Raw genomic sequence first — 19814 nt, 5'->3', positions numbered from 1 at the left:
AGAAATCATGTAGGAAATTATCTGAACCTGAAAATAAATGTCACAAATTCATGCAGGTACTTTTCTTTCAGGAGAATTTCTCAGACTTCTCATTCACTCCTTTTTCACAAACATTTTGCACAACTTTGGCTGTCTGAGTAGAATGGTAAATGAGATAGACAGTAAGCTAGAGGAAGAGGCAGGGTCCTGAGAACATTAGGGATACCTGAGAGTGAGTGAGGAAAGGAACACAACACAACTACCAATGTAATGCAACATGAATAGGACTCTAGAGTGTTTAGCATTTCAGATTCAGCTCAATGTCTTGAATTGCTGGTGTCATCACCAATACAAATACCAGAGTAAGAACTCATGATTATAATGGTTGTGGAGTAGTGTTACTGTAGAGTTGTTTGAAATGGAAGCAGATAAAGTTTTAGTATACCTTAAAAGAGTATATATTAAAAGTGAGTCTCTCTTCTACTCAGAAAGATTTTTATCTTAAGACCCAGATGATGTGTAAATTTTAATATTACTTCTCTTATGTTTTATATTATGGAACAGTGGGTTATTCAGGGAAGGAAGGAAAAGCCATTTTGCTCTTTCCTTGATGAGGTAAACTTTTCAAATAGATGAAAATTGTCACCCTCCCATTTCCTTTCCTTCTTTCAATTTAATACTTTTTGACTTTCCTGGAATTCTCATTACAGACTTTGTCGCTCTCGTTTCTTATTTTGCCCTAAGCCCTGCACAGTGGCACAGCAACACCTCCCCTCTGCCCTGTAACCACCCTGGGCAGCCTTAGCCACTAAGAACTACAGTGTCTAGAATGGGACCTGGCACCTAGAAACATTCACTGTGTCTGAATGAATGAATAAATAAATGGAAAAAAAGGTGTCAGTGCTACTAAATTATCTTCATATTTTTTCCAGAATCAAAAATTTAATTCAAATGCTTTCCAGGAGTCAGGAGGAAGGCAATCTGATTGAATTCCTTCAAAATGAATGTGTTCATGATTAAAAACCCATTAACCTTTGGTGGAGCATTTGCATTGCTAAGGAGGATGCTTGATAACCCAAATTAAGATCTAATCCATAGAATTTTAGTCAAAGGAACAAGGTACGATCACAAACAGGCAGGTTTAGTAGTGAAATTGAGCAGAAGAGGGTTGCCTAGGACAGATCAACTTTATTTGGGATCTGATCCTTCCCAGGATGAGAGTCGCTAAAGCTGCCACTTCCTACCTGCTTCTTTCTCCCTGCTTTTCCAAACCAGTAAATTCTCTCTGAGCACATAGTGTTTTCTGCACTGCATTTGTGTTCCAGTAAAGTAGAGGGTCAGACATTTGTATGAATGGGCCATTTCTAAACCAGGGATGACTTGCTGAAGATACAGATCTTTGGATCTTTATTTCAGGAATATTTGTTCTGATAGAGCAATTCAAATTCAAATATAGGCACTTGAATGGCTTGTATAGGAATGGTTCACACATTTAAGATCTATTTCTAGATGACTGACTAGTCTCTGTCTGCATAGGTGAGAGAAAGGGGAAAAGGTGAAGTGTGAAGTGAGCAAGAAGGGGCAACATTGCTCTGGGTTTGTCTCAGTAGAACAAAAGTCAGCCCAACTTTCTTACCTCCCCCCTACTTCACTCTCCCATCTTCTTTCCTCTGAGCTTCTATCTTTCCTGTCTTTTATGTAATAGTACTTTTTGATCCCCCTTTATAAGCCTATCCTCTTTACTACAGCCTTCTTGCATTTGTATATTAATTTTGTTCTGAGCCTTCACTAGATTGAGTCAAAAATACCCCAGTTCTGCTTGATTTTCTGTAATTAGCTAATCTCCAGTGGTTGTTTTTGTGATTTTCAGATGTTTAAGGGTTAATTCCTTAATAACGAAGCAGGCAGCTCTCATTTCATTTATGTCTTATCAATTCCATCTACTCAGGGCCCCAGAACAATGAAATCTCTGATGTAAGTTCTTCTTAGTACATTTCTCCATAAGAAGAATAAATTGAGAAGTGACTCGATAGTGCCAAAATAGGATTTGAGCAAAAATTTGACTACCTCTTCATACAGATTTCAAGTTTCTTCCATTTCCTAGGCTTGTGCTTGTGATTCATAAGGATGTTTATTTTTGCTATCTCTTCCTAATTCTAATGTAATTTTTAGATAATATTAATGGCTAATGTATGTTGAGCTCTTAGTAGTACAGGACATTATACTAATCACTTCACAACATCCCTATGAGATAGACACTGTTATTATCTGCATTTTACAAATAGAAAAGAGAGGTCCAGTCATCTGCTCATGATCATACAAGTAAGTAGTAGGCAAGGTGCCTATTTTAGAAACCCAGAGCTCCACTCTTGGTCATACACTACACCTTATCGCTGATTTTAGGAGTATGTACAGTTAGAGATGTAGAATGAACTGTGTCTGTACTATTTAGAATGAATGGTATATATGCCATTGTATAGCTTGTCAATCGTATCACATGTACATTTTTCAAAATTTTGTAAATATTTCTTTGTACATGAATGAAATTGGTCAAGGGCTAAAATCCATATTGTCTTATTCTAAAATTTTCTTCTGTATGAGAAGGAAGAGACTGGTAAGAACAGTTCTGGCATTTTCCTCTCTTTTTCTATTGCTATTCTGAGCAAGAACAAGATGGGTTTCTGACCTCTTTTTCTTGACTTCTACTTAAATAGTATCCTCTGACAGCCACATAGAGATTAGTCAGTGTAAGGAAAATCAAAGCTATTTCCTATTTGAAAAGGCTAGCAAGGTAAATTTTTTTTCCCCCTCTGGCGATCTTTTAAACAAATGAACTACACACACACCCACACATGCACACCCCCCTCCCCCACACACACCCCAAATACTCATTTCAGAAAAATTAGAAATTTCTGGTGAACTTTAAGGTCAGAATAGAGTCTCTTACTGCCCAAATGTGGAAAGTAAAGCGGATCATCTTTTATTTCCCTGATACTTTTCTTCTGTAGAGGTTACTGACCAGTTCTGTGGACAATTCTTAGAGTTGCAACAAAAGACTTCGGATTTTGTCCTAAGACCTTTGATTATATGGCAGGACAATGATTTTAGTCATGACTTTGACTTTAAAAAAATAGAAGTTAAAGTTTTCTGGATTAAGGCTGGATGTTTTAAGAACTGTACAAAGCCATGTCTCTCTACAGTTTATGTTATTTCTTAGGGAAAAAGTTAGAATTTTTTATAAGTTTGTTAACTATTTGAGGTGAGTGGGCAAATAGGAAGCAGTGACATTACTAAAGAACATAAAGATACAACTTGCCCCTAATAGTCTGATTTCTTTAAATAGTATAGATAATCCAGGAAGATTATCTCACTGATTTTTCTTTGTTGTTCTGTTTGATAGATAGAATGGTGGTCCTCCAAAGAAGTTCATGTCTTAATCTGAAGAACTGTGAGTATGTTACTTTAAGTGGCCAAAGGCATTATGCTGATATAATTAAGATAAGGATATTGAGATTGGGAAATTATTTTGCATTATTTAGGTGGGCCCATATAATCCCTGGGGTCCTTATATGTAAAAGAGGGAGGCAGGTATGTAGGGAGTTGGTATTTGAAATTAAAGGGGCTATGAGCTAAGGAATGGAGGCAGCCTTGAGAAGCCAGAATTGAATTGGAATTTAAAGATGTACTAAATGTAGTATATACATATGTTGATTTTTAATGATGCATACCTGAAACTTATGTTATAATGTAATGTTATTTCAATAGAAAAAAAAATTTAAAATGGATCAGGCATAAGGCCATGTCTCAAAATACACAGGTCCTAAACAGAATATAAATTCATATTTTATGAATAATAATTTTAAAGATTTCCTGTAAGTACTAATATTAAATATGCACATTTTGGGAAAAAAAGAGCTGGATAAGGTAAGGAAGTACACTATCTCCTAGACTCTTCAAAAAGGGTGCCATGTTGCCAATACCTTGGCTTTAGCCCATTATTCTGAATGTTTATATCTTCCCAACTCCAAATTCTACATCAAAATCCTAATGTCTAATGTAATGGTATAGGGAGGTAGGGTTCTTTAGGAGATGATTAGTGCTCCTATATAATAGACCCCACAGAGTTCCCTAGTACTTTTGCTGCTTGAGGATACAGTGAGATATCGACTTCCAGCTTCCAGAACTGTGAGAAGTACATTTCTCTTGTTTAGAGGCCAACCAAGAGTGTGGTCTTTTGTAATAGCATCCCAAATGAACAAAGACACCCACTAAGACCCATTTTAGACTTCTGATCATACAGCTATAAAATAATACTTGTTTAAGTTATTAAATATGTGGTTATTTGTTATAAAAGCAATAGGAAACTAGTACTTGTCATGGATGTAACAACAGTTATACAACAGGCATTAGAGTTATAACTATGGAATTGGCAAAGAAGCAAAAATTCCTGAAAGTAATCCAATGTGTGTGAATCACCTTGTTGGTGCTGAAATTAGAGATAATGTTAATTTGGAGAATATTGTACTTGTCACTTTTGTATTCTTGCATCTGCTTCTGAATAGAAGTTGTGGGGGTGATAAGCCGCCTGGAGGCTTAGTTTATATAACTGTGTCATAAATAGTGAAAGATAATCAAATGGGGAGAGGGAGAGAAAAGGAAGAAACCATGTTTAATATTTTATCTAGGAGGATTAATAAAAGTTGAAATGAGTTTTGCATCTTATGATTTAAGAAAAACTTTGGATGATCTAAGTTTGTAGATATGTATCCTGAGATCCCTCATTAAATTATAACACCTAAATGTGCAAATTTTAAAAATGAACTCTGTTATCCAAGACACAATTAATGGACATACTGGACATACTTTGTGAGGTAATAGAAGAATTATATATGTATGTTTGACCTGGTTGCTGGCACAGAGCTTCTAAAAATCCTTGTAGTTTGCTAAATAATAAGAGCACTAGGAGCATCTTTCATTCTAATATTTGTCTTTGTCCCTGGTTCCTGACATAGAGCTGCTAACTCCCTTGGAATTTCCTGGGTGATAGGATTGTCTCTTGCTCTAAAAAGGTGACTCTTAGTGGTCTCTTTGATGGGAACTTGTCACCAGAAAGACCTAGCTATGATTAGAAGCTTGGAATTTTCATCCCTACTTCCCCTCCATTCTCTGGGGAGAAGAAATGGGCTTAAATCGGAGCTATTCATTGGTCATGCCTGTGGGATGTATGGGGTTTGGATAGTTTTCAGGTTGGTGAAACACACAGAGGTGCCGGGAGAGTACATGGAAGCTCCGTGCCGCTCCCATATACGTGGGCTATGAATCTCTCCCATCCGGAAGTTCATCGATATACTGTATCATGCCCTTTTATAATTAACTGTTAAACAGTACAAATGTTCTGGAGTCCTCTGAGCTGCTTTAGCAAATTAATTGAACTTGAGTAGGGGGTCATGGGAACTTCTGATGTATAGCCATTTGGTCAGAAGCATAGGTAACACCCTGGATTTGTGTTTAGTTCTGAAGTGGGGGCATCAGGCTTATGGGACCCTTGGCTTGTGGAGTCAATGCTGTCTTTAGATATATCAATCAGAATTGAGTTAAATTAACACCCAACTGGTGCCACAGTGGGCTGCTTTTGCTGGGAAAAACCTCCACAATCTGGTATTAGAAATGTGAGTAGTGATGATGAGAATAAAGGAGAAGCACAAGAGGAAAGACTGAGATTTTCCCTACGTCCACCTATGTTGCACCTGATTCTCATGATGTTTCTGAGGAAATGTGGCACTTTGCTTTGTTATCAATATGAGATAAAATTATTGCATTTACTGATTATTTGGATATCAATAATCCAATAGTGCCTAATATTAATTAGGTGCTATTGTAATATTCTGAGTAACCTGAGATCTTGGACTCACAAGCCCTGAGTTCTAATGTTGACTCTACATCATATAGTCTTTTGGAATGAAAAATTCAGCTACATCCACTTCATTTTACAGATGAGAATAGCCTCTTTGAATCTGCGTGTGAAATGGGATTATGTAGAAACATCTCTCTAATAACTTTAATAGGTTTAAGAATCTTCAGGGACAAAAAAATGCCATATTGCATTTTAAAATTCTTTGCCAACATAATATTCTACAGATGTGTAAGCTTTTATTATCACCCAGGATACTTAATTAGTTTGAAGGCACTGTTTTTCGAAGTGATAATAGAGAAATGTCAATGTAAGTGATGGTACCACATCTTAAAAGTTTACTCCTGCTAGGTTTTGGTAGGTGACAATGACAGTGAGTCTTTTTTCTCCTTTCTGGCCTACATTTAGCCATAGTTTGCCCTTCATTGACGATATGCTAATTCTTTTTTCTGTCTATAAAGTGTAAACCTGCATACTTTGACCAGAGATAGTTTTTTCCTCTCTCCTGTTTCATTTTTAACAGTTGAGTAAATACTTGGCTCTGGAGTACAGTTTTATAGTTCTGGAACTGATTTTATTCCTATAAGAAGCAGAAGTGAATGAGAAAAATACAGTTTCCATTCAAAATCTGCTTTAAAGATGACTTTCAATAATGAGCTCTGTTTTACTGAGGGATATCAGTATAATTTTGTTTTGTTCTGTGCAAAATGTTCCAATTGGAGTCAATGCTGTCTTTAGATATATCAATCAGAATTGAGATATATCAATCATATATATCAATCAGAATTTGTTATTTTAATGTTCATATTAACACTTTTGAATGAGCCAGCGAATGAAATTATCTTAATGTCTGAAAGCAAAGGTAAGATCTAGTAAGTTGCTGCTCCAGCAAATGATGGTTTGTAGGAGCTAATATGGTTTCCTATTTTGGAAGAAGCTAGATGACCACAAACTTCAGGCGTAAGGTAGTGTGCAATACATAATTATAGATAGAAATGGGAATAATTAAACAATCTGAATGATCAGTGTAAACCTTGAAAGTGTGATACGGATTCTAGAAGACTTAATGGATCGCTGTTTGGAAAACTGTGGGACAGGTACTCTCATCTTTGGGTTCTTTCTCTCCCTTTCCCCCTTTTCAGTCCCTTTCCTTTGCCAACACTTCAAGTCATATCCCTTGGCTATGTCTTGACTTGCTATATTTTTACTCTTCAGGTTCTTCCTTAATCTTACCCATTCTCTTAATGTGACAGAGATTAATCTTATATGAATCCAGTCATCTCTCCCACTTACTAGCAGAACCCTGATTTTATACAGGAAATCAAAGGACTCAGTTGAAAGATTTCATTTTCTAATTTCTGTCATACTTAGGATGTTTGTCTAGTATCTGATTAAATGGTTGTTAATAAAAATGGTGTGTGAGATTTCAGGAAAAACTACTATGAACACTGGAAAGCCCTTTCCTGTCATCCCTTCCTTGTTTCAGTTGCTTGGAATGCAGGCATAATAGACAGAGCTTGAGAAGCCACTCTGGATCAGGAGATGACTCTGAGGATGTAGGAATGTGGCAACACAGGAAGCAGGGAGCCCAGCTCCTTCGTGACAGATTGTAGTCACTGTATCAGTCTTGGCATCCTCTCCTCTGCATCTAGAAATTGATTTTCATTCTGTTAAAACCACCTTATATCCAATTAAATTTTAATTGTTAAACTTGTGCCATTAACTACCACATCTTTATCTCCAACTTTGTCATCCTGAGTCTCAGATTCATATGTTGAAATAATTACTGGACCTTTCTTACTGATATCCCATAAATTACCTAAAAATTATATTCTACACATTGAATTCATGACATCTGTCCTCTTCCCTCCTTATTCAGTCCCCACTGTATTTGGAATTTTATTAACAGTCTCATTAACCAAGGAGAACCGATGTAGTAGTCGTGGATCTCTCTCATTAAATCAGTCATGAGATCCTTTAATGTTTTTTTTCTCTTAAATATTTACCAAATTTCCCTTCCCACTCTCCGTTTTTCTCACATAACCATGGTTTAGTTTTTCTTTATCTCCAGCCTGTCCTAGCTACTTGAGAAGTAAATCTGCCTTCCAATGTTCCTCACAACTTATTACAGTGTCAAAAGAAATTTTAATTAAAAAAGGCAAATTAGATCACATCACATCATTCTCCTACTGAAAACATTTGAAGAGCTCTTTATTAACAAACCCTGATCTTGGCACATAGGACCATGATCTGCTCCAACTTCTCGCATACTTTTCATTAGGGCTGTGCTCTGTCCTATATTTTGTATTCCACAAGCATTAGAGATTGTGATTTCTCTAACATATGTGGATTGTCATCCTTCTGTTCCTTGCTCAGGCATTTCCCTTTTCATGGACAATCCTTTTATATGTACTTATTCTTCCTGACATAGTTTGGCCTTATATTGTCAATGAGCACTTCCTAGATTGCTACCCCACCTAACTAGATGGGGTTGTCCTCCTACCCTTAATTAGTTTTCACTAAAAAGAAACTGGGGGCAGGTAATGGAGAGGAAGAATGGGGTGCCGAAGTAGGATTGTCAGATTTAGCATATGGAAGCATAGGATGGATGCCCAGTTAAACTTGAATTGCAGATATTTTTTTTTTTTTTAGTATAAAAATGTCCCATGCAGTATTTGGGAAATCAACAAAAAAAGATGTTTCCATGAAATTCAAACATATCTGGCCATCCTGTGTTTTATCTGGCAACCCTATATTGAAGACACATTCACATACTTCTCATTTTGCTCTGACCTCACTTATGGAAATATTGATGGTAAAGAATTGATCAGTTTTAAATACCCTAGGGTATGCCTTGACTTCAGCAGAGTTCCTCCCTGAGCAAGAGGAGAGGGAGAGGGGGAGACAAAAAGGGGGAGGGAAGAGAGAGAGAGAGAGAGAGAGAGAGAGAGAGAGAAGAGAAAGAGAGAGAGAGAGAGAGAAAGAGAGAGGCGGTGCTGATGAACTTTGTTCTAAGGGGAGATCAAAGCCTGCAAGAGTATTCACTTGTTTACAAGGACCCCTCCCCGTTAGAGTAGGTTCAGGTTTGAAACAAACTATATCCTTGACTACCAGATATTAATTGAGCTTGTTGAAGTGTCATCCTGAATCACTACAACCTGGTTTAACACTCTAGTCTAAAGAGGAAGAAAATGCTTTAGCAGCTCACAAAGCCCCAGGAAGGCCCTCAGAAGGCAGCAGGGGGCAGGAAGGAAGTGCCAGGTGTGACTTCTCTCAACAAATAAATTGCTGGGAAGCCTTGTTACAGAGTGCAAGTGAGCAGGCTTGGCTGTTTCCTTGAAGGAATAGAGAAGGGACTAATATTTCTTGAGCACCTACCATGTGACATGTTATGCCTACCATTTTCGTAAAGCTCTGCAAATATTTAGAAATGTGGTATGTGCCTCTGGGAGCTTTCTGTTGGGAATTAGGTCATAGAAACTTTAATGTGGGATCTGCTTTTGTGATACAGGGCATTATATAAATACATTTATAAAAAGGAAATTTTATCAGTAAACTACACTAGATATTTTGATATTGTATAAATGTGGACTTTAAAATAATGAACTATGGACTTTGAAAGTCTATGTGGATAACACTTAAGACTACATTTTGTCTGGCTCTTGGTAGAAGAATAACTTAAACAATTTGAAGAGAAACCTGACTATTGCTTGGCTATTTTGGGTGGATCTAGCCCGATCCATTGTGTTACAAATTTCCTTTTTCTCTGTGAAAGAGTTTTTGCTAACCCACGGTGTCTTTGCATTAGATCTGCTCAATCTCTTGCTCTTCTCCCTTCCCACAGCTGGAATTGCAACAGATGGGGTTATTGGATGCAGAGAAAGAGATGAAATTAACACAGGTAATGAGCAGTAGTGTTACTGATGGAGGAATTTTAGTTCATTTGGGAAAATTCCAGACACTCAAGGCCTGCAGTAAGATAAATCAAAACCTAGTTTTGGGAAGTAAAAGGGATATAGCTGCAAATTAACCTTTATTTAGAGCTAGCATCACACATTACATTGTGTGAGGCAGAGGGGCAACTTGGGCTTTGCCTCTCTTCCTAGTGTTGTGTGAAAAAAAAAGCTATTGGAAGTTAGAACCACTTCATATTTTAATTGGTTCATATGGGCATTTAAAAAGTGCATTTAGTTAAGAGGGTGCCACTTGTTCTTTGGAGGCTGATGCTTTCTCTTTATCTAGATCTACTCAAGAAGCAATGAGCTAAGCTTATGCCACATCTGACTTAATGTCATAAATGAGCTGGTTGCTGCTTTCATACTGAGAGGGAAACTAGTGCTTTAATGATCCTTGCAGTTCTTCCTCTGTTTGTTCATTTTTCTCTCCCCTTATTCCCTTCCTCTCTGTCTGTCTCTTTCTGCAGTATTCACTGCATATCTGCCAACATTCTTGATGCTATAAATAGTGAACAAAATAGACAGAAATCCCTATACTTTGTACATTCTAACTGGGGAGACAGATCTTAAACAAGGTAAGCTTGAAAATATATAAAAGGTTAGATAGTAACATGCACTAGGGAGAAAATAACTTGAGGAGGGAGATTGTGTGTATGGTTATAAATTTCAGAAAGATTGGTCAGGAAGCTCTCACCAAGAAAATGGCATTTGAGAAGAGATCTGAAGAGGTGAGAAAGCAAGTCTTGCAGCTTTCTATGGGAAAGAGTGAAGAGTGGAGGCCCATATGCCTGGCACCTTTGAGCAGTAGTAGCAAGTAGGACTGTGTAAGGAAGATGGGACATAGTAGATAAGTTCAGAGAAGGAAATTTGTTGGATTTTATACTGAATGAGATGGGAATTTTTTGAGTTTTTTTTTTTTTTTTTTTTCTAAGGGAGTGACATGGACTGAAATATTTTAGGGATCCTTTTGACTGCTGTTTTGACAACAGATTGCAGATGAGCAAGGGAAAAATGCTTTAGCGATGAAGACTAGCTTTTGAGTTTGAAGAGTTGCTTTGCAGCTCATTTTCAGCTGTTTGTTTAGGGCCTGGAACTTACATACTGCATACTTTCAATGTGTACTTATTAAGTCACACAAAGGACAGCAAAATTTTCCACTCAGTGATCCCAATTCTCCCTGAGGGAGACTAAATTGACAATGGGTTAGAACATAGATAAGCTCTGCTTACGCAGCTAATACAAGTTCACTTGACTATTTTCATCAGTGTTCCCACAAAATCATTTCAGTTGAGTTATTGTGATAAGTAGCTTTTTCAAATTTATGACTCTAAAGTTATGTTCTTCAAATATAGGAGGATTGCTGTGGACTGAATTATGCCCCTCGTCTAAATATTTGGACTTTATTTGGAAGCAGGGTCATTGTTGATATAATTAGTTAAGATGAGGTCATTAGGGTGAGAACTCTATGATTTCCTTATATAAAAAGAAGCTTTTGGATACAGAGACACACCTAGGGATAACCACAAGTCAACGTGCAGGTGCCATCTGCAAGCCAAGGAGAATGACTTGGGTGAATCTTTCCCTCATTGCTTTCAGAAAGATCCATTCCTGGCAACACATTGATTTTGGACTATTTGCTCCCAGAATTATGAGACAGTAAATTTTGATTGTTTCAGCCTTCCAGTTTATAGTACTTTGTTATATGTATCCTGGCAAGCTAACACACTTACTGATTGTTTAAATGTTTGGTTAATTAATTAAAATAGACAACTTAGTTTCTATAAACATATGTGTTTATTTTAGATCTGCTAGATGGTGAATGGGGTTTTTGAGTGAAGATAGTTTATTTTTTTTAAAATTTTTAAACACAAGGCAGCAGTGATCTTTTACTTTCAGTGAAGTATTTTCAAGCTGTTGTCCACAGGCTGACTTTTCCTAGTCTACAGCGAGTTATTGGGGGTTGCACTAACTCAGTTTCAATTAGCTGAATTAGGATGGCCTTAAACTTGTGTAAAATTCATAGGCATCTTTAGGAATTTTCAGGATAGTCACACAGTTGCTCAGGAATAATTACCCTATGGACATTGCTGTCACTGGCCTCTGCTGATGTCCTCTGAAGATCCCAAGAGTTACTGCTTCCATTCCCACGGCTATCAGCAGCACTCATTGACAATTTTTATGCCCATGCTGAGAATTACTGTGTTCCTCAGCTTTCAAAGCTCTACTCTTTTTTTTTTTTTAAGATTTATTTATTTATTTATGCATACAAGAGCTGGGGTACAGGCCAGAAGTGTGGGGAGTTGATAGAATTCACCAGAGACAGAGTGGGGAACAGGCAGATTGACAGAAATACACTGTTGAGGGGAGCAGCGGGCAAGTCAGGAGAGGTCTGCTGCACCATGTGGGTTGCCAGGGGATCGAACTCTTGCTGCAGTGGCTGCAGCTAGCTTCATAGGTTGTGTCTTAACCCCTTGCGCCACCAGGGAGGCGCTCCAAGCTCTACTCTTAATATTTTGTTACAAGTTTATAACTAGAGATAATTATGAGCACAAAAAGAGAGTGCAGTTAATAATTATACTGGGACAACAGAAACAAATGGGTTGTCAGGGGGCCCTAGGATGGGCCCATTAATTAGACCAGATGTGGAAGAACCTGCAGTTACTGGACTAGGCTCTGTGTAGGGTCACAGGCATTAAAGACCTCACAGAGGCAACAGCATGCCTTGGTTCCCACTGGCTGTAAATTGGATCTGTAAATCAGACAAACACCAGCGTTCAGGGAGGTAGGTCTGTGGATAGGAAAGTGATTGATTATCCCTTGGACAGTAGAGACCATTGCAGACCTCAACAGAGTTGACACTGAGGAAATTCATGCTACCTCAAACAGGAGATGGATGGACAGAAGAACCTGGGGTTTTGCTTTGGCATAGGGAACAGTAGGGATAGGGCTGTCAACTCAGCTAAGGAACCTGGGGAGAAGGGAGTGGAGTTTGTATGGAGACACACAAACTCATATCAGAGGAATCACAAACAACAAATGTTGGCTAGAGCTTGGAGCAAAAGAGCCTTTTTATACTGTTAGTGGGAGTGTAGACTGGTCCAGTCACTGTGGAAAATACTGTGAAATTTTCTAAAATACCTCATGACACAGCAGTTCTCTTCCTAGCTACTAAAGATAGCAAATACATTAATTTGAAGGGATACATGCACTCCTATATTCATTACAGCATTATTTATTAATATTCCAAGTTATGGAGACTGTGTAAGCCCTGAGGAGTGGATTAAGAAGATGTGGCTTATATACATGATGAAAATACTACTCATCTATTAAAAAAAGATGAGCTCTTTCCACTTGTAGCAATTTGGATGGAAGTGGAGGAGTTTATGCTAAGGAAATAAGTTATAAGTAGGAAGAAAAATAGTGCCTATTTCACTTATATGTGGAGAAATAAAACTAAGAGGCAATAAAACTGAACTAAAACAAACCATAGAAATATGACTGCAGAATTGAGGGTACTATAGTAGGAGGGTGGGTATGAATGGGGGTGGGGGGAGGCAAATGGTTTCTGGTAAAGATCTATGGGTACTTTGGTGGTGGTTGTGGACATACATCTGGGGAGGTGTGAACTGTTTCCCAAAATCATATACAGTGTTGTAAACCAGTATCACCTCAATTAAAAACACACACACACACACACACACATTTGGAAAATGATACTTACTTGTTGACTCATGGGAAGGCCTGAGAAGTTCTCTTAGAATTTTCTTTGGGCCCTGGGTCAGTGCCTGACCAAATAGTTTAACGAATTCCAAAGGAGTGCAAAACATAGCTTGCATATATGTAATTTTAACTGGGAAAAAAAAAAGGGTCAGTGTTAGTGGTTGTCATGCTGCTTTTGCAGCTCTGCATTTGCTCGGGAGCAGTACCAATCTCTCCAGGGGATCTCATGGTTTGATCTCATTTTATCTTTCAAAACTTCTTTATACTAATTTTCTTTTCAGTAGCTATGAGAAATTATGGCAGCTCTTAATAGGAGGAACATTAAAAAAAATCCCATAACATCAAGGTTGCATATTTCCTACTGATTAGTGGTTTCCTCTTGATTAAATTATGCATTTTAATGCAAATCCTTAATTTCTCAACAGTAACACATGGCAGACTCATCCCTCGGTGTAGACCAAATGCATTTATGGGTCCCTGTTTGGGCATCTGTGGAACTGCTTTGAACTGCAGACTGTATGAAAGTGATCCAAAATGCTTAAGAAATGCTTCTGTTAGAACATAGCATGTGATCTCTCTGGGGAAGGAAAGTAATCCTCTCATTGTAAAGCTGGCTAGTGAAAGGAGAAGGAGACATTGAAGGTGGGTGGCTTGCCCAAGGTCACTCACCAGCAGACTTGAGCTCTGCTGGTACTCTGGAGCTCTAAATCCTAGACTAGGGTTATCGCCAAGTACTGTAATTTGCAACTGGTTTAGTGACTATGGAGTGTCACTGTGGTGCACTTTTATTATTTGTTAGGACTAAACACCCAAACATATTGATCATTTTACCTTGGGTTCTATAGTACCTTCATCTCTAACTTTTTTATGTTTCATGTGTTGCTCAGGGAAATTTCAGCCAGATATTTGAACAATTTATGACATAGACAGACAGTGAATAGTACCTGAGGGCTTTCCTCCTGTGATTCTTCTGCTCTGAATGCTATTTCAGAATGCTGCACATTCAGAGTAAGTGCTGCACAAAAGAAAGGATTTTCAGAGTAATTTAGGGAAAGTTGCATATGCACTTGTAGACTAACTTGGGAGTTTGTTGTCCCAAGTGGAGACCCAGACTCTTAGGCTTTTTGTGTGATTACAAGAGTTTGGTAAGAAATCTCTATATGCAGTTATTCTGGAAGAAGTCTGGGCCCAAGGAAACCTTGGCCTTGTCATGATATGGCCCATTATTACCCAGTACTTTTTATCATGAGGTTTAGTTGGAAGGAGGTAAGCTTGGTTAACATGGGGGATATACCCATTGACTATGAGTTATTTGTATAATCTTTGCTTTGCTTCCCTATAATTATCTTTGACCTTCCTAGTCTGTATTCCACTGTATAGTCAGCTTATCTTTTCCAAAATTCAAGTCTTCTTAAGTGATTCTCTGATTAAATTTTCTTGCTGTTACACCCTGTGTTAGATTAATGTTAGGTTATACTGAGGTTGCAAATTGAAAATCTCAGTGGCTTTACAAAGGAAAGGCTTAAGTATTATTTTCTCTGTGTCCTCTGTGGTTCAGGAATATGGGATGGAGGCTATGCCTCACATAGTCACTCAAGGAGCCAGGTGGGCAGATGCTCTACAATCTAGGTATTTCTGATTGCTGTAGCAAAGCTAGAAAAGCACATTAAGACGACACTGCTTTTCTATGTCTTGGGCCAGAAGTGACAAATAGCACTTCTATCACAATCTTTTGGTTAGAACTAGTCAGCCGCTTCACCCCCTTCAAGTTCAAGGTATAGGAAGTACAGACTTGCATATGCTGTAGAGGAGCACATGCAGAAGAGAACAGATACTGGTGAACACTGGTTAAACTGGGATATGTTCTCATTGCCCTTAGGGAGATTTTTTCATAATTTGGTCTTAGCTTTATTTCTAACTGCTCTCTGCCCTCTCCCCCGTATCCCCTGTCCCACCTCACTATCCCTATTTCTCATTTAAATCCAGTCACACCGAACTTCTTGCAGTTCTCAGAATTTTCTGTGTCATCTCTCACTGCTTTGTATCTACATATACTATTTCCTTTGCTTAAAACAATTTTGCCCACTCCTCTTCACTCTGTATAGCTTATTTCTAGAACTGCAAAGATTTTCTAGAACTGCAAAGATTTTAGATTTTCATGATTATCCTGCTCCCAGTATGGGTTAGCTACCTTTTCTCTTAATCTATAACACCCTGTTTTTTAACATCTGTATAGCAGTGACAATATTGCATTCTAAATGTGTATTGACTCACTTATTTTTCCTACTAGACTATTAAGAGGTCTTGGGAGCAGAGGCCATGCTTTACTTATCTTTCAGTCCCAACCTCTAACTCTTGGTGCGCATAGTAGGTGTTCAATAACTATTTGTTGAATAACTACATGATCCAGAGCTTTTCACTTTTGTTAGGTCAAATGGAGAGTAGCTTTGGAAGCTTGGACTTTAAAATGTTCTGTACATAAAATAATTTATTTTTGTCCATGTTTATATAACTAATCAGTATCTTTTTAGAGGTATTTTAATATTTATCTTGATAAATTTAATGCTATGAAAAGGGTTATATTAACAGATGAGTTTTCTCTTTTTCCTTAAGGATAGTGTCTCTTGAAGTAATTTTGCGATTTTTTTTCGAGCAAAAGATAATATTTTTTATTTCACTTACACTAGTTTACAACTCTGTATAGGATTTAGAAGTCTAGGATCATACCTTTTCAGATGTATGTTACCACACCACACCTCCCACCAATGCACCCATAGTCTTCCACCATAATCCACTGTTCCTTCTACCCACTTTGCTCTTTCCCCTCTCCCTTCATCTATTGTAGCCTCCATTCTACATCAGGTTTCTAGGGTTTGTTACTTTGTTAAAGTTCCATATATAAGTGACACCATCTGCTATTTATCTTTCTCTGTCTGACTGATCTAACATACCACAATCCCTTCCAGCTTCATTCATGTTGTTGCAAAAATCAAGCATTTATTTTTATTCTTTTTTATAGCTAAGTAGTGATTCATTGTTTATATACCATATGTTCCTAATCCACTCATTTGTTTTTGGGCACTTAGGTTGTTTCCATAACTTATCTGTTGCAAATAAAGCTGCAGTGAACATAGGGGTACATATATCCCTTTATAGTGGATTTTTCTTTGCATCCTCCTGGAATTGTTGGATCATACGGTAGATCTATTTTTAGTATTTCAAGAAATCTCTATACTGTTTTCCATAGGGGGTAGACCAGTCTATGTTCTTATTAACAGTGTAAAGAGTTCCTTTCTCTCCACATCCTTGCTAATACTTTTTTGTGATATTTTTGATATGGGCATGAAATGGTATCTCATTGAGGTTTTGATTTGCATTTCTCTTATAATAAATAATTCTGAACATTTTTTCATGTACTTATTGGCCACCTGTATTTCTTCTTTGGAGAATTGCCTATTTATTTCTTCTGCCCATTTTTGATTTTTTTTTCATTTTCTTTTGGTTGAGGTGTATGAGTTCTTTGTTGATCTAGGATATCAGCCCCTTGTGAGATATATGCTGTGCAAATATTTTCTCCCATTCAGTAGGGGTTCTTTTTGTTGTAGTGATAGCCTTTCATTGTACAGAAAGTATTTTTATTTTGATATTGTTAAAATTACTTATATTCTCCTTTGTTTTTCTTGCTCTTGAAGATGAATTCACAAAGACATCACTGAAGCCTATGTTGTGGAGTGCCTTGCCTAATTTCTTCTATGTATTTATGGTTTGTGCTTTTACATCTAAGCTTTTATCCATTTTGAGTTAATTTAGAATTAAGATTATAGATACATGATGGAATACTACTCAGCTATAAAAAAGATGGACTCTTCTCATTTGTGATAACATGCATGGAACTAAGGGGAATATGCTAAGGAAGTAAGTCAGTGTGGGTGGATGGGATTAAATAGGGAAGGGGACCCAATAAACTATAGAGGAGGGTTATTGGTACTCTGGAGGTAGGTATGGTGTTGTAACCTACATCTGAAGAGGTGTGAATATACCCCTAAATCAGAGTGATGTAAACCAATGTATCACAACCCCCCCCCCAACAATTTAAAAAAGAAAATATCTAAAGAAAACAAATCAGAGAAAGTGTTCTCTTCTTATAAGGACACAAGTCAGACTGAATTTAGATTCATTCTAATAGTCTCATTTTTATTTCATCACCTTTTAAGGCTCCTTTCTCAAAAATAGTCACTTTTGATTTATTGGGGGTTAAGGTTCAATATACATATTTCAGGGGGGCACAATTCAGCCAATTCAAATGACAGCAGAGTGAGAGAAATTATCACAATGATTTGACTGCTGGGAATTTTGTGGGCATTTACCATGGTTTCCATATTGAATCAAGTGGACATGCTATTAGGGTGCTATCTGAACTTTATAGCTAAAACAAAGAAAACCTTTAGATTTGGTGAATGGAAATTTATAAGAACCTCAGATCTGAGAGAGGTCTCACATCCACAGCTGTTTAACTCAGGGCTTTGTAGAAAGCACTTGCAATGCTTTTGTAAGTGTATTCAGTAAATCTATTTCCTGTCTTCTCTCAAATGATTTGCCATTTGCCTGACACTTGAACACTGGAAATAAGATAAAAGCTAGTACTTAAAGACTATTGATCAGTGACTAAAATAATGATAATCCCTAGAGATGTAGAAAACACTCTGGTCCTCAAGTCAAAGTAGGCCTTACTGAATATCTAGGTGATGAATGGAGGAAGGCTATTTGGTAATAAAAGCCAAATAGTCTACCAGAACTGTGTCTCCTTTTCAAAGTAGTAGCCAAAAGCACTGCTCTCTCCCTATGTGCAGAGAATCACAGATATTAGTGCTACGACCAAAGGTAGGATGAATATGGTTTGGTGTTAGAGAATGAAAGCAGATTATTTTAACCAAGTGGTAATTCTAATCAGTCTATTTAGTGAAAATTAACTCAGTCCTTGACATGTAGCTATAATTATGCCAAATGCTTTTTCTTTCTCCCCAAACATGCAGTGACAGAAATAATTTGCTCTTAACCTGGTAAGAGTAGGAGAATACATCTTACTTGAGGGCTAAGTCATCTCTCTGACTTTCTGTCAGAATCTATTCCACAAAAAATTTGATCATTTATAACTCCATAGGTTATTATTTTGGTCCACCATATGGATAGCCTTGAGTTGATAAAAGCTGATGAACAGAAAGTAGCTGGTATTCTGGAAAGGTGTTTCAGATCAACACTTTTGTAATCAGAATAGAAATGAACTACTTGAAAATCAAATTTAAAAATAGATTCTTGTAAATTACTATAAACATTTCTAAGAATTTATTCTCAATTTCTGTACTCACTGAGTACTAGTAACAAAGAATTTATGGACCAGAAGAGATTAGGAGAACCACAGTTTGGTGAGTCTTACTCTATGCCTTTATAGGACTTACGTTTGCCAAATGATTGGAGATAAACTCCAACTTCAGAGTCTGACACTTTAGTGAAGGTTTTGGGATCCAGACTTAATGGGCCCATGTCAAGATAATTCCATTCAAAGCAAAAGACAAACTGACATAACTTGTAATTCCCAAAACACATAACACACACACATGCATACACACTGCTTAATAGATTTTTTAGATTGTAGAGGCAACACGTACCATTTTGGTCTTCTGTTTCTGTTACCCAATAGTATCTTAAGCTTGCAGTTTTGTGTGTGGTCCAAAGCAAGAAAGGATTCTTTAGCTACTGCAGGTTGTAATGCAATCATTTCTCCCAGAATCTCTTGTAATTGGTCTTGTGATTTACCAATCCAAACTTCCAAATTGCAGAAAAGGTATTTGGGTAGAGAATCTTTTGTTGTTTCCTATGATTTGAAGAGAATCATAGCCTCTGTATCATCTAGGGTTCTTTATAGAAACCAAATCTGTGGAATGGATAGAGGAGTTTTAATTCACAGAATTGGCTTGAGTGATTTTTGGAGTTGGCAAGTTTGAAATTTTATAAGGAGACCGAAATTGGAAACTCTCAGTCAGGAGTTACTGCTGACAACATGGAAACATAAGTTTTTCTTAATGGGGTTTTCAACTGATTGCATGAGACCCACCCACATTATCAGGGATCATGTCCTTACTAAAGTCTGATTATAAATGTTAGCCACATGTCCAAAACAGCTCCCCAGAAAAGCCTAATGTTTTATTGAACAACTACACACTGTAGACTAGTCAAGTTAGCCCAACAGA

General features: G+C 37.3%; 1 pseudogene; it reads left to right on the top strand.

Annotated features, from left to right (window-relative positions):
• LOC119260303 (mannosyl-oligosaccharide 1,2-alpha-mannosidase IB-like) overlaps positions 1–19814 on the top strand; it is a 124293-nt pseudogene that overhangs the window by 55957 nt on the left and 48522 nt on the right.

The sequence above is a fragment of the Talpa occidentalis genome, unplaced genomic scaffold (assembly GCF_014898055.3).
Source record: "Talpa occidentalis isolate TD23 unplaced genomic scaffold, MPIMG_talOcc4v2.1 talOcc4.6, whole genome shotgun sequence".
Lineage (NCBI taxonomy): Eukaryota > Metazoa > Chordata > Mammalia > Eulipotyphla > Talpidae > Talpa > Talpa occidentalis.
The sequence above is the reverse complement of the archived record's forward strand: the minus strand, read 5'-3'. Positions and strand labels throughout refer to the sequence as shown.